The sequence below is a fragment of the Daucus carota genome, chromosome 9 (genome assembly GCF_001625215.2).
Source record: "Daucus carota subsp. sativus chromosome 9, DH1 v3.0, whole genome shotgun sequence".
In the NCBI taxonomy this organism is placed as follows: domain Eukaryota; kingdom Viridiplantae; phylum Streptophyta; class Magnoliopsida; order Apiales; family Apiaceae; genus Daucus; species Daucus carota.
In genome coordinates, this window is record NC_030389.2 from 21,599,890 (window position 1) to 21,614,120 (window position 14,231).

Below are 14,231 nucleotides of genomic sequence, written 5' to 3' on the forward strand. Positions count from 1 at the left end.
GTCTACTCTGTTTAGACTTAGAGGATTCAGCAACAAATTTAACAGGTTTAACCTTAGGTTTTTGAGTTTTAACAAACTCTGTTTTTGATGACTCAGCTTCTGAGTTATCAGTGTAACCTAGTCCCTTCTTCCAGTTTCCACTACCTAAGATATCCTGAGTAGTTTTGCCTGAATTAGTCCATGTCTTAATGATCTCCCTTTCCTTAGCAAGTTCTGATTGAAGAGATGCATACCTCTTTAATAATTCATCTTTGACAATGACAGCATCATCTCTTTCTTTCTGAACTTCCAACATCTGAACTAATTCTTTTTCTAGATAATCATTCCTTTTCTTTACACATAGAGTTTCAGATTTTAATCTTTCATTTTCTAAATTCTGATCTCTAAAGCTGATATGCAAAGTTTTAAGAAACAATCTTAACTCAGTTATATCTTCAGTATCAAAGGCAAGAGTAGAATGAGGTACCCTTGCAGTAGATTCATAGTTGTTGTCAGTGTTTGCCATCAGAGCATAATTGACTTCTTCTTCTGAATCAGATGTATCTGTCCAGTTTCCTTTCTTGGTGATAAAGGCTTTTTCTTTTTCCTTCTTGGCTTTCTTGCATTCAGATGCAAAGTGACCCTTTTCACCACAGTTGAAACAGGTATACTTGTCAGCTTTTCCAGCTTTCCCTTCCTTGCCCTCATTCTTCTTGAAGTTCTTCTTATCATAAACTCTGTCAGAGTTTCTGTCTTTCCTTGAAAAACTTTTGCCTTTGTTGAACTTTTTGTAGGCCAACTTCTTGAAGCTTTTCACCATCAATGCTGCTAACTGCATCATCTCATCATCACTTTCTTCAGAGTCTGAGGGAACATCAGAGTTTGAGTCATCAGAGTTTGATGACTCAATGTCAGACTTTATGACATGAGCTTTTCCCTTGCTTTTAGCAGCCTCCTCTTGAACTTTTAGAGCAACAGACTTTGATTTTCCTCCATGACGTTTGTTTCTCTGCTCCATCTCAAGTTCATGAGTCTTCAGTCTTCCATAAACATCATCAAGAGACATTTCTCCAAGATCAAGATTGTCTCTTATTGTAGTGACTTTCAAATCCCATTTTTCAGGAAGAGCCAGAAGGAATTTGAGGTTTGAGTCTTCAAGATCATATTCCTTGTTCACAAGAGATAAGTCATTCAGCAGTTTGACAAATCTGTCATACAGATCTGTCAAGGACTCACCAGATTTTGAGTCAAAGTGCTCATACTCCTGTGTAAGGATTGTTTTTCTGTTTTTCTTTATGGCCTGAGTTCCCTGACATCTGGTTTCCAGAGCATCCCAGATTTGTTTAGCAGTTTTGCACCCAATCACCCTATTAGACATTGCATTATCAAGGGCACTGTGCAGAAGGTGTTTCACCTTAGAGTCTTTACCAATTGACAAGATGTCCTCAGGGGTATAATCTTTCTTTTCTTTTGGAACCATCTTCTGAGGTTCATCAGCAAGCCCAACAGAGAGCTTGGTGGGCATATGTGGTCCATCATAGATCCTGTCAAGGTATTCTGGATCAACAGAGTCTAAGAATATGATCATTCTCTCTTTCCAGACTGGATATTCAGATGCCTTAAGGATTGGAACTCTAAAGGATGAAGCTTGTGATTTTTCAGACATGATTGTGATTAAGATCTCACTGTAGTAATCTTAACAGAGCTGGCTCTGATACCACTTGTTAGGTCCTATAAACTCACTATATAAGATGATATAGTGATCACAATCTGTAACACAGTATGACAATATAAGAGATTGAAAACAATAAACTCTATATAAACTCTTATTATCACTAAGAGCTGCTAGGGTTCTTAACAATGTACTCGATAACTCAACTCATCTAGAGTAACCCTATTCTGTGTTTATATAGACACAGTTACAAAATCAATCTCTGATTTGATATCCTATAAATCAGCTATGTATTCTATCAATCAAAGATTGCTCCAGTTTTCTGTTTAGTTTCCATAGTCAGCAAATCACTCCTCCGCTTTTATCCTTCCTTGAAGTATATCCGCTTCTGAGCTCTTTCCACGTGTAAACTATGACGAATCTTGACTATGTAAACTCTGATCAGACTTTATCAAACTCTGGTCAGACTTTACTAAACTCTGATCAGCTTCCAGTTTAAACTCTGATCACTCCTGTTCTAAAACAAACTTTAAGAACATTAGTAATCATCAATTATATCTAACATCTAGCAAGTTTAATGATGAATCACTAAAAAGATGCATATTATGTAAAAGTTTAGTACGAGAGCGTACCTCATCATTTGAAGTGGAGATGTCCGATGACGAAGAATCATCCTCGAGAGCCATTAAGCACAAGTTGACCACTTATTCCGTAGCTTCCGAAGTTTCTTCATCTTCACTTAAATCCCAACCATTTTCGGCCACGAGAATTCATCCCTTAGAGAGCTTAGGACATTCCCGTTTAAAGTGACCGGGTTGCTTACACTCAAAACACACATTAGGTGTTTCCTCCGGATTTTGTTCTTTTGGCTTAGGAGGAGTGTAAGTACCATTGTTATTGGCATTGTTATAACCATTGGGACTTTGATTGATTTTGCCCTTGTTATAGCCCGTGGTAGGATAATTACTCTTATTGTTAGGAGTATAATTTTGAGAGTAATTTGGCCTTCCATTAGAGTTAAAAACTCTTTGTTGATTATTCGATTTAAGGAAGCCTTTTCCATACCTTTGAGCTTTACTTTGAAGTACACGACGGAGTTGTCTCGTTAAAAGAGCTATCTCACTTTCGTCGAGATTTTGGAGTTCTTCGTTCAACTCTTCGTCGTTTTCATCTTCATCGATTAAGATGGACTTCAAAGCCATATTTTTCTTTTTGTCTTCCACTTTAGGAATGACCTTATCTGGAACATTATCTTCTTCGTAAGCACGAAGGTTCCCGAATAAGTTATCGATGTGGTAATCATTGAGATTGTGCATCTCTTTGATCGTAGTAACTTTAACTTTCCAACTCGGAGGCAAAGATTTAAGAACCCGACGATTCTTTTCGTTTTGAGTATAGTTCTTTCCGAGTTGAGTTAATTCATCGATTATACGCGTAAATCTTGTTTCCATATCGATGATATTTTCTCCATCTTGGAGTTTAAAGTTCTCGTATTCTTGGATCAAAGTATCCATTCGAGAATCTTTTATGTCGGTAGTTCCTTCATAGGTAACTACTAACTTGTTCCACATTTCTTGTGCGGACTTGCAATTGTTTACTCGTTTATACTCTTTTTCTGCAAGTGCACTTGTGAGAACCATTTCCGCTTTAGCGGCGATATTCATTATATCTTCTTCATCGTGAGTATATTCACTTACTTTCTTTTTGATGAGAATATCGTCGACTATTTTAGTCGGAAGTATTGTACCATATTCTATGGCCATCCAAACTTTGACACCTTGACTTCTAGCATAAATGCGAAATCTAGTTTTCCATGTGGCAAAGTTTGTGCCATCAAACAAAGGAGGTCTAGAATTTGAGAGACCTTCACTACAACCGATAGCATTAATAAAAGCCATATCGGATCTACTTTACAGAGTGCTTTATAACCGTATAGCACTTAAAAAAGTAACTACTCTGATACCAACTGTTAGGTCCCGATAGATGGTTTAATTAAGCTAGAAGGGGGGTTGAATGGCTTAATCACCAATTAAAAATATCTATGTCGGTTTTAAAAAGTTTTCACCCCTTCTTTAGAACTTGTATCGAGAGTATTGGCAGTTACGTGCGGAAGTGTAAGAAAAGAAAAGGAAAATATCACACGAGCGATTTTATCCTGGTTCACGGTGGCTAACTCAACCCTTGGAGTCCACTCACCCCTAGTCGAGTCCCCGAGCTCCCCCCCGGACTCAAGATTTTCTCTACTATAAAGAACTCCTTTACAGTAGGCGGAGAAGCCTTTACAAATATATATCTTGGAGCGTAACTCTTCGTTACCTCCTCACTATAAATGTAAATAACAAGACTTGTCTCGGAACGTAACTACCTTTGTTACTTCCTCAAAGTCGTTGCACCTCCAGTGGTCTTTGTACTTCTAAACCTTTCACCGGTCTTGGATCTTAGGTATTAGGTCTTGGGTCTTTCCTCTTATTCATGGTGCGATGACTATCAACTCCCCGTCAATACGTCAAAGACTTGGGTCTTAGAACGAAGATCACCTCACTTCACTTCACCTCACTGCAAAAGTTAGAATACAATATCCACAAACAAATATATCCTTGTTTTATAAAAGATTTGGTTCCGCAAGTTTTAGTCCAATTTTAACCACGTTGAAATTAGTCGATTATAACGTTTTAGTATGGTGGTTAAGTCGTTGGTTCAATTTTAACAAATTATATCGCGCGGAGAAATATAAGTTATTGATTTTAATAAGATCGAGTGATGAGTGAGTTTTGAAAAGATGGAGTCGAAGTCGAGCAAGATATATCACACACACTCACACTAACGGAATTGAACCAAGTAGCTTGTTCGGATAACACCCCACGATAGCGAGAAGGCCCAAACGGGGCTTACCACCGAAACAAGTAAGATCACACCCAACACACACGTTCGGAAAATAAACACGTAATACCACGTATCTTATCTCAATGATATCCCCACCGAGCACAGGGCTGAAAAATGGGTGTCTCACTAAAACAAGAAGGGTATGGGAGTGATGGGAATGGGAGCACAAATTATGAGTTAGTGAGCAAGTAAGGTTAGTGCACAAAATTCCCGATAATAACGAGTGGCCAACTCGAGTATTTTGAAATCAAGAGAGCTTAAGATGAAGAGAAATTTGTATAAAAAGCCCTTTGAAAATGGTCGATTAAGACTCGGATAATTGGAGCTAAAAGAAACCACTTACACGATTAATGCACGAAAGTTCGCCGGAGAAATTCGTCGGAGGTTCGATACGATTTTAAGCTCACGAACGAATTTGAGCAGCCCTTCGGGAGGTTGAAAAGAGTGGTTTATGAAAATGCTAATATGAGCGAGGCTTGGTTGGGTGGAACGAAGCTTCGGGGTTTAAAACCTTGTATATATCGGAATATAGGAAGAATCGAAGGTTTTAAAGATGAAGTAGAAGAAGTGGGCACTTGAATAAACTTTGGGAGAGTGTTTCTTCTCTAAAATCTCAGCATATATTTGGCTATTAGCTTGGAAGAAATGAATGGGTGGAGGGGTGTATTTATAGGCAAGAATGGGTGGGGTAAATGTAAGAAAAGTAGAAGTAAAAATGCAAAAGGTAATTTACCAAACCTTGGCCACCACTCCACTTTGTCCCCTTGTCCCCCACACCTAAAAAGGTGTTCTTGACCAGCATCTTGGACTAAAAATTCAGTGCAATTAATGCACTAAAAGACAGACACGCTTTACGAGATACCGATAAAAATCTGTTACAATAAAAACGCGATATTTCGAACTTGTGAAATAAATTTCGTAAAAAATATGATAAATCTTATAATATTAGAAAATGGCATTCTGGAAATTTTGGTAATTTTTGGTCAACCCTAACTTGGTCAAACGCTCAGCCAGTGATCGGGTCGGCAGACAGAAAACGCTCCGAAATGAAAGTTCTTGGAAAATTACGAAAATTTAACCATGCACTAAGAATAATATTTAATTGGCTAATCTCAAGTTTCAAATCATTTTGGCAAGTGGAGTTAGAATACAATATCCACAAACAAATATATCCTTGTTTTATAAAAGATTTGGTTCCGCAAGTTTTAGTCCAATTTTAACCACGTTGAAATTAGTCGATTATAACGTTTTAGTATGGTGGTTAAGTCGTTGGTTCAATTTTAACAAATTATATCGCGCGGAGAAATATAAGTTATTGATTTTAATAAGATCGAGTGATGAGTGAGTTTTGAAAAGATGGAGTCGAAGTCGAGCAAGATATATCACACACACTCACACTAACGGAATTGAACCAAGTAGCTTGTTCGGATAACACCCCACGATAGCGAGAAGGCCCAAACGGGGCTTACCACCGAAACAAGTAAGATCACACCCAACACACACGTTCGGAAAATAAACACGTGATACCACGTATCTTATCTCAATGATATCCCCACCGAGCACAGTGCTGAAAAATGGGTGTCTCACTAAAACAAGAAGGGTATGGGAGTGATGGGAATGGGAGCACAAATTATGAGTTAGTGAGCAAGTAAGGTTAGTGCACAAAATTCCCGATAATAACGAGTGGCCAACTCGAGTATTTTGAAATCAAGAGAGCTTAAGATGAAGAGAAATTTGTTTAAAAAGCCCTTTGAAAATGGTCGATTAAGACTCGGATAATTGGAGCTAAAAGAAACCACTTACACGATTAATGCACGAAAGTTCGCCGGAGAAATTCGTCGGAGGTTCGATACGATTTTAAGCTCACGAACGAATTTGAGCAGCCCTTCGGGAGGTTGAAAAGAGTGGTTTATGAAAATGCTAATATGAGCGAGGCTTGGTTGGGTGGAACGAAGCTTCGGGGTTTAAAACCTTGTATATATCGGAATATAGGAAGAATCGAAGGTTTTAAAGATGAAGTAGAAGAAGTGGGCACTTGAATAAACTTTGGGAGAGTGTTTCTTCTCTAAAATCTCAGCATATATTTGGCTATTAGCTTGGAAGAAATGAATGGGTGGAGGGGTGTATTTATAGGCAAGAATGGGTGGGGTAAATGTAAGAAAAGTAGAAGTAAAAATGCAAAAGGTAATTTACCAAACCTTGGCCACCACTCCACTTTGTCCCCTTGTCCCCCACACCTAAAAAGGTGTTCTTGACCAGCATCTTGGACTAAAAATTCAGTGCAATTAATGCACTAAAAGACAGACACGCTTTACGAGATACCGATAAAAATCTGTTACAATAAAAACGCGATATTTCGAACTTGTGAAATAAATTTCGTAAAAAATATGATAAATCTTATAATATTAGAAAATGGCATTCTGGAAATTTTGGTAATTTTTGGTCAACCCTAACTTGGTCAAACGCTCAGCCAGTGATCGGGTCGGCAGACAGAAAACGCTCCGAAATGAAAGTTCTTGAAAAATTACGAAAATTTAACCATGCACTAAGAATAATATTTAATTGGATAATCTCAAGTTTCAAATCATTTTGGCAAGTGGAGTTAGAATACAATATCCACAAACAAATATATCCTTGTTTTATAAAAGATTTGGTTCCGCAAGTTTTAGTCCAATTTTAACCACGTTGAAATTAGTCGATTATAACGTTTTAGTATGGTGGTTAAGTCGTTGGTTCAATTTTAACAAATTATATCGCGCGGAGAAATATAAGTCATTGATTTTAATAAGATCGAGTGATGAGTGAGTTTTGAAAAGATGGAGTCGAAGTCGAGCAAGATATATCACACACACTCACACTAACGGAATTGAACCAAGTAGCTTGTTCGGATAACACCCCACGATAGCGAGAAGGCCCAAACGGGGCTTACCACCGAAACAAGTAAGATCACACCCAACACACACGTTCGGAAAATAAACACGTAATACCACGTATCTTATCTCAATGATATCCCCACCGAGCACAGGGCTGAAAAATGGGTGTCTCACTAAAACAAGAAGGGTATGGGAGTGATGGGAATGGGAGCACAAATTATGAGTTAGTGAGCAAGTAAGGTTAGTGCACAAAATTCCCGATAATAACGAGTGGCCAACTCGAGTATTTTGAAATCAAGAGAGCTTAAGATGAAGAGAAATTTGTTTAAAAAGCCCTTTGAAAATGGTCGATTAAGACTCGGATAATTGGAGCTAAAAGAAACCACTTACACGATTAATGCACGAAAGTTCGCCGGAGAAATTCGTCGGAGGTTCGATACGATTTTAAGCTCACGAACGAATTTGAGCAGCCCTTCGGGAGGTTGAAAAGAGTGGTTTATGAAAATGCTAATATGAGCGAGGCTTGGTTGGGTGGAACGAAGCTTCGGGGTTTAAAACCTTGTATATATCGGAATATAGGAAGAATCGAAGGTTTTAAAGATGAAGTAGAAGAAGTGGGCACTTGAATAAACTTTGGGAGAGTGTTTCTTCTCTAAAATCTCAGCATATATTTGGCTATTAGCTTGGAAGAAATGAATGGGTGGAGGGGTGTATTTATAGGCAAGAATGGGTGGGGTAAATGTAAGAAAAGTAGAAGTAAAAATGCAAAAGGTAATTTACCAAACCTTGGCCACCACTCCACTTTGTCCCCTTGTCCCCCACACCTAAAAAGGTGTTCTTGACCAGCATCTTGGACTAAAAATTCAGTGCAATTAATGCACTAAAAGACAGACACGCTTTACGAGATACCGATAAAAATCTGTTACAATAAAAACGCGATATTTCGACTTGTGAAATAAATTTCGTAAAAAATATGATAAATCTTATAATATTAGAAAATGGCATTCTGGAAATTTTGGTAATTTTTGGTCAACCCTAACTTGGTCAAACGCTCAGCCAGTGATCGGGTCGGCAGATAGAAAACGCTCCGAAATGAAAGTTCTTGGAAAATTACGAAAATTTAACCATGCACTAAGAATAATATTTAATTGGCTAATCTCAAGTTTCAAATCATTTTGGCAAGTGGAGGTATTTTATTTGAATTTAAAACGATAAATCAGGTTTTCGGGTTTCGAATAAAATACGATAATTCTTTAGAAATTATCAGAGAGGGATTATGGACAAACTTAAAATTTGAATAAATACTTAAAATATATTCCCATAAATATAAAATACTTTTGAGGAACGAGAATAATCTTAAGGTATTTAAACCGATTTTCTAAGATAAAAGCCGTTTTACGAAAAACCGAAACACTTCGTCTTTTGAAAAATACAAAAGGATACTTGACGAAGGTTTTGATACCAAAATACTTAGAAAAATATTTTTCATGATGAATCATGAATTTGATACGTTGAAAGAGCTTTTTAAGTATTGTGAATATTTTTCTCCGAAAAATACTGAATTTGAGAGACCGGGAGAAAATATTCCAGAAGAGGTATAAAACTGATATTAATATTTTTAGAGACAAATATTAATATGGAGAAAATAAATCCTTCCTTGAATAAATCTTGAGGAATGAAGGATTTAATAATTTTTGAAAGATTTAAAATAATTTATTCCGAGAGATAATAAATGTTTAAATATGGAATAAATTACTTTAAATATAAATTTTGTAAATAATGTAACATGAGTACTCTAGAGAATACCAAATACTGATAGTCCTTTTTCGAGCTTCATGTAATTTAATGTTGCATTAGCAAGAAAGAGGTAATCGTAGTCTCACGAAACGCCTCTGCGCCACTATTGCGTAAACAGAAAAATTTCCTTTTAAAAAAATGTATTTTGATGTGAAGGAAGATTTAGAGATTAAAATTACTTGCCAAAAATAACTTTCCACTTTTAATTAATCAAATAATTTAATGACCTATTTGGGAGGATTATTAGGTGAATTTAATTTTAATGTTTGTCACAAATACCGAAACAAATATATAAATAATTATATATCGAAGATATCCTTTCACATGTTAATTTATGATTCCTTTTCTTAATCCAAAACAAATTATGGCTATCAATTTTAATTTTAAGAAGTTGGTGTCGCATATATAGAAACATGCCATACGAATACATATTAAAAAAAGAGAAATACGTGAAAATGCCATAATAGAACTTGATATTACATATAAAACCTCCCATACAAATACAAATCAACCAAAAATGTTATACATAGCAAAATCTTCAACATCCGCTACAACACCAAAATATTTCAAACATAAAATTGGCGAAGATCTTGAATTTAAATCACCCAAGTGGGCTCACCAACTTTACCTCTCATATGTGGAAAAATTATTATATATTTTTTTTTAATATCAACATATGAATGTGTCAGAGACATAAAAAACAAGCATACAATTTGTTAGGTCCAAAGTATCGTAGAAGGGGGGTTGAATACGATACTCACTACAATTTAAAATTCTTTTGAATCTTGCGGATAAACAAATTGCAGTTCTGTAATGGGTTTCGTGTTCCGGATAATTATTATGTCGGTTTCTGAGGATATGAAAATATTAAACCAACACACAATATTTTCCAAGGTATATCTGTATATTGATAAATACCTCGAAGGTGCTACAAATCCAAACCCGAAGGTTGGCTACAATGGCTACTACTACGTACACTCACAAACCCTAGCTTCTAAATATATATATATATATATATATATATATATATATATATATATTACAAAACTAAGCTATGATTTATTTGTGTGTAGTAGTGTGCAAGGCACAAAGTCATTCCACCATAAAGGTGGTGAAGAGTGTGTATGAATAATGAACACACACTCAAGTATTTATAGACTTCTCATTAACTAACCCTAGTTAACGGAATTGAGTTGGCGCTTGGATGAAGTTGCGCTCTTGTATGAGTTTGCACCCTCTGTGTTCACCTTGAGTCATTTTGACTTAGTTAAAATCAAGAAACAAATGAATTGGCGCCACCCCTTGTGAACTTGCGCTTCAGAGTGAGTTTGTTCCACAGTGTCACCTGTAGAAGACAAATGACTTAGAGAAAAAATCTAAGTCACTTTTAAACTTGCGCTAGCAACTGTGAGTGTGCCCCCAGTTCTCTCTCCAGGTTAAGTTTAACCAACTTGCGGTTGGGGTACTTGCGCCTCAGTGTAACCATCCCTGTACTCCACAGTGACCACGCTAATGCTCTGCCTTAGTCCAATTTCTATCATGTCAACTGGCGCTACAGGAAACACACAGCATCCCAGCGCAACATTTGAATTTCGAGGTTTATCCTTACTCCTTTATCAGTAACACACAGTGTGCAAGATTAGAGGCGCGTGGACACTTCTGTAAAGTACCAACTTGCGCAGCATCATACATCTGCCTTAGCTTCTTTTCCCATACATACGCCTTGGACTTAAACCCTAGTTTAGGTGTAGACAAATGACATCACATTCACATGCAAACCCTAGGTTGCCCTAGACACCTGACATCATCAGATGCATGCATAATATATATAATATAATATATTATGTTGTTATTATATTAATAAATAAAAATATATATAAATATATACACACATATATATTTTATTTATATGAACATATAATAATATATGTGCATATATTTAAATATATTCTCATATATTTAAATATATATAATATATAATTATATGTAAATACAAATGTAAATATATATATAAATATATATAGAGATATATATAGTTATTTATAAATATAAATATAAACATAAATATATATAAAGAAAAGTATATATAAATATATACATATATATAATATTTATATAAACATATAGTAACATATATATACACATATATTTAAATATATTGTCATATATTTAAATATATATAATATACATATAACTATGTGTAAATATAAATATAAATATATATATAAAGATATATATAACTCTCTCTAAATATACATATATTTATGCACATAATATAATATATGTATACACTTAATTATATAATTGCTTATGTAAAATATAAATACATATATTATATACATATATATTTATTTAAATATATATACATATAAATATACATATACATATGTTTAAAAACATGTATCCATATATAGTATGTATACTATATTTAATTAAATATACATATATATAAATATATAAATATATTTATACATATATAACTATATAAGTGCACACATATAAAAATGTCACTTCCTGATATTGCTTTCTGTGGAAGCTTGACATATGGTATTTGAGTAGTAAGCTTTGGCATAACTGATGGAGACTAGACATTTGACTTGGCTTGGCTTTGAAACAAATGACTTGTTATGGCGGGATCAATTCTTCGATCGATAAATAATTTGCAAAGCTCCGTACGTGCTAACGCTTAGTGCATTATGGTCTGGTTCACAAGCGACTAACACTGAAGTCAAACATTGTACCGTCTTTGTCAGCAAACATTGATCAGTCGGTTCCGGGTTAGTTTATGCTTCAGTTTGTTGATTATAAATAACCAACCAAGATATATAGAAATATCTTGCTTCAGGGGTTGCACTGAAATCTTCCGAGTACTTGGACAACATCTTCATTGCTTCCACAATCTTGAATACTTCAATCTTTATTCTTCACTGAGGCATGAACATATTAATGAACTTCTTCCAGTGATCTTATTCCTTCAAGACTGTAGATGGCTTCTTCAACCTTTGTCTTCGTATCTTCTGATTCCGGTGCAAGTGTAGTGTTATTTACTTGTCCTGTTCTATTGTTGAGTTATCATCCCTATGTAACAGATAGGGTTGTCTTTACATTTAGACTTACAATCTTCCCTTATTTGTTTGTTAATCATAACAAGCAAATCCTCTGGAGGATAACTCAACTAACACTAGAAAAAGTAAAGCCTGGACTTGTAAATAATGCTACAAAGTTTCTGGATCATATAATACATTTCCAGATTTCATGAATAGAATTAACAAATGTACATATCACCTTTATTTCTCTTGTTCTTGCTTACCTGCCTGAAAATCTTCATAGTCTGTCTTGAAGAGAATTCAAAACATTCCATTATGCAAAGAACAATCAGCAGCTTCATTGAATTCTTCAGTGGTAATGAATAAGTTCCTTTCTACCACTTACTGAAGAATAATTATATCACCTTATACTTCTCCTCCCGTTACCTTGATCAGGTTCCCCTTAGTGATAAGTAGTTGTCTCCCCTTAGATGAAAGATCAATCCTCCTCCTTAGTTGAAAGAAGAATCTCCCCCTCAGTAGTGCACAACTAAAGAGTAGTTTAATCCCCCTTAGTTGTAGACAGCTAAAGAAAGCTAACTTACTTTTTCTTCCCCCTTTCATATATTCTCCCCCTAAATATATTCTCCCCCTTAGTTGTGGAATCCTCCGAGGATATGTGGTATCAAATATGGTCAAGGAACGTGTACAATACTTCCTGTACTAGAAGATAATCTCCCCATAGAGAACTAAACAACGCTAAAGCTGGGGTCGAAGAAAGAGTTCAGAAGAAGGGTTTACTTTGATTGGGTTGGTCCCTATGCTGAAAGAATAGGTTCCAAACGGAAAAGTAATGAATAAGAACTGACATTCCAGTAACAACATCCACTTTGTCTTTAGGTATAAATTTGGTAATTAGTAGGTGTCTCACTAAAATGTTCTGCAGGTGTATCACTCAACACTCAATTTTCTCTCGGTTTTAGGGTAAGGGTGTCACTCACAAGTTCTGTAAGTGTATCCCTCCACACAAATACTGAGCTTCCAAAATGCTGAGTACCTGCAATAAAATCACCTTAGCCACCCTTAAAGGGGGTCACCGGTGGTGCAATGGGAGTTCGCAATTCCCAGTCCCTGCAGACTCGTCAGATAAATCCGAATCATGGTCCACAAGTTGCCAACCACTAAGTGGCTTATCCAATTAAGGATCCAGAGTTGTTTGCTCTGGCAGGTTAGACAAAGGCTTAATTATGGCAAAGGCCTAAGTCCTCCTCAATGTCTGTGAAGACACTTGATTCAAGAGAATCATCAACCATAAGTTCACACCGTGAAATGGAATGAACCGTAGTTGCTTCCGTCAATTCTTTCAACAACTTGTGAGCTTTCAATACCAATTATTATTATATGTAACTCACACATGTTTCACTCTTCTCAATTTCCTATGTGTTTGCACTCACTCATGCTCACATATTTCTCATTCAGATATCTCACTGGTTCTTCTCAGAATCTCACCAAGTGTTTAACTCTCAGTGTTTGGCTCACAGTGTTTCTCTCAGCACTCAAAGTATGGTCTTCTGTACCTGCATGAGAAAATCACCATAGCCCCTTCAAGAGAGGTCACTGGCGGTGCAATGGGGTTTCGTAAATCCCTGATCCTCAACCGACTCATCAATAAATTGACTCATAGTCAGAGAGTTGCCGATCTCCTATAAATAGGAAATCCATTCCGATTGGATCCAGATCTGTTCTTATCTGGGGAGGGAGACGAGAATCCTGAAGATTTGGCAATTGAGATCCTCGTTTCCTCCTTACACCTGTAAAGGCATCAACCATCTTATCTACCGTAAAATGGTAAATGAAGAAGTTGCTTCTGGAACAAAACCTTTAACCTTATTGTGCACTCTCTTGTATTGTGTCATAAGATATCTGTTTAGGCTCTTCATCAGAGTGATTACTGATAATGTGCTTAACTCAATACAAGATGCTCTGGCTGACGAGCGAATT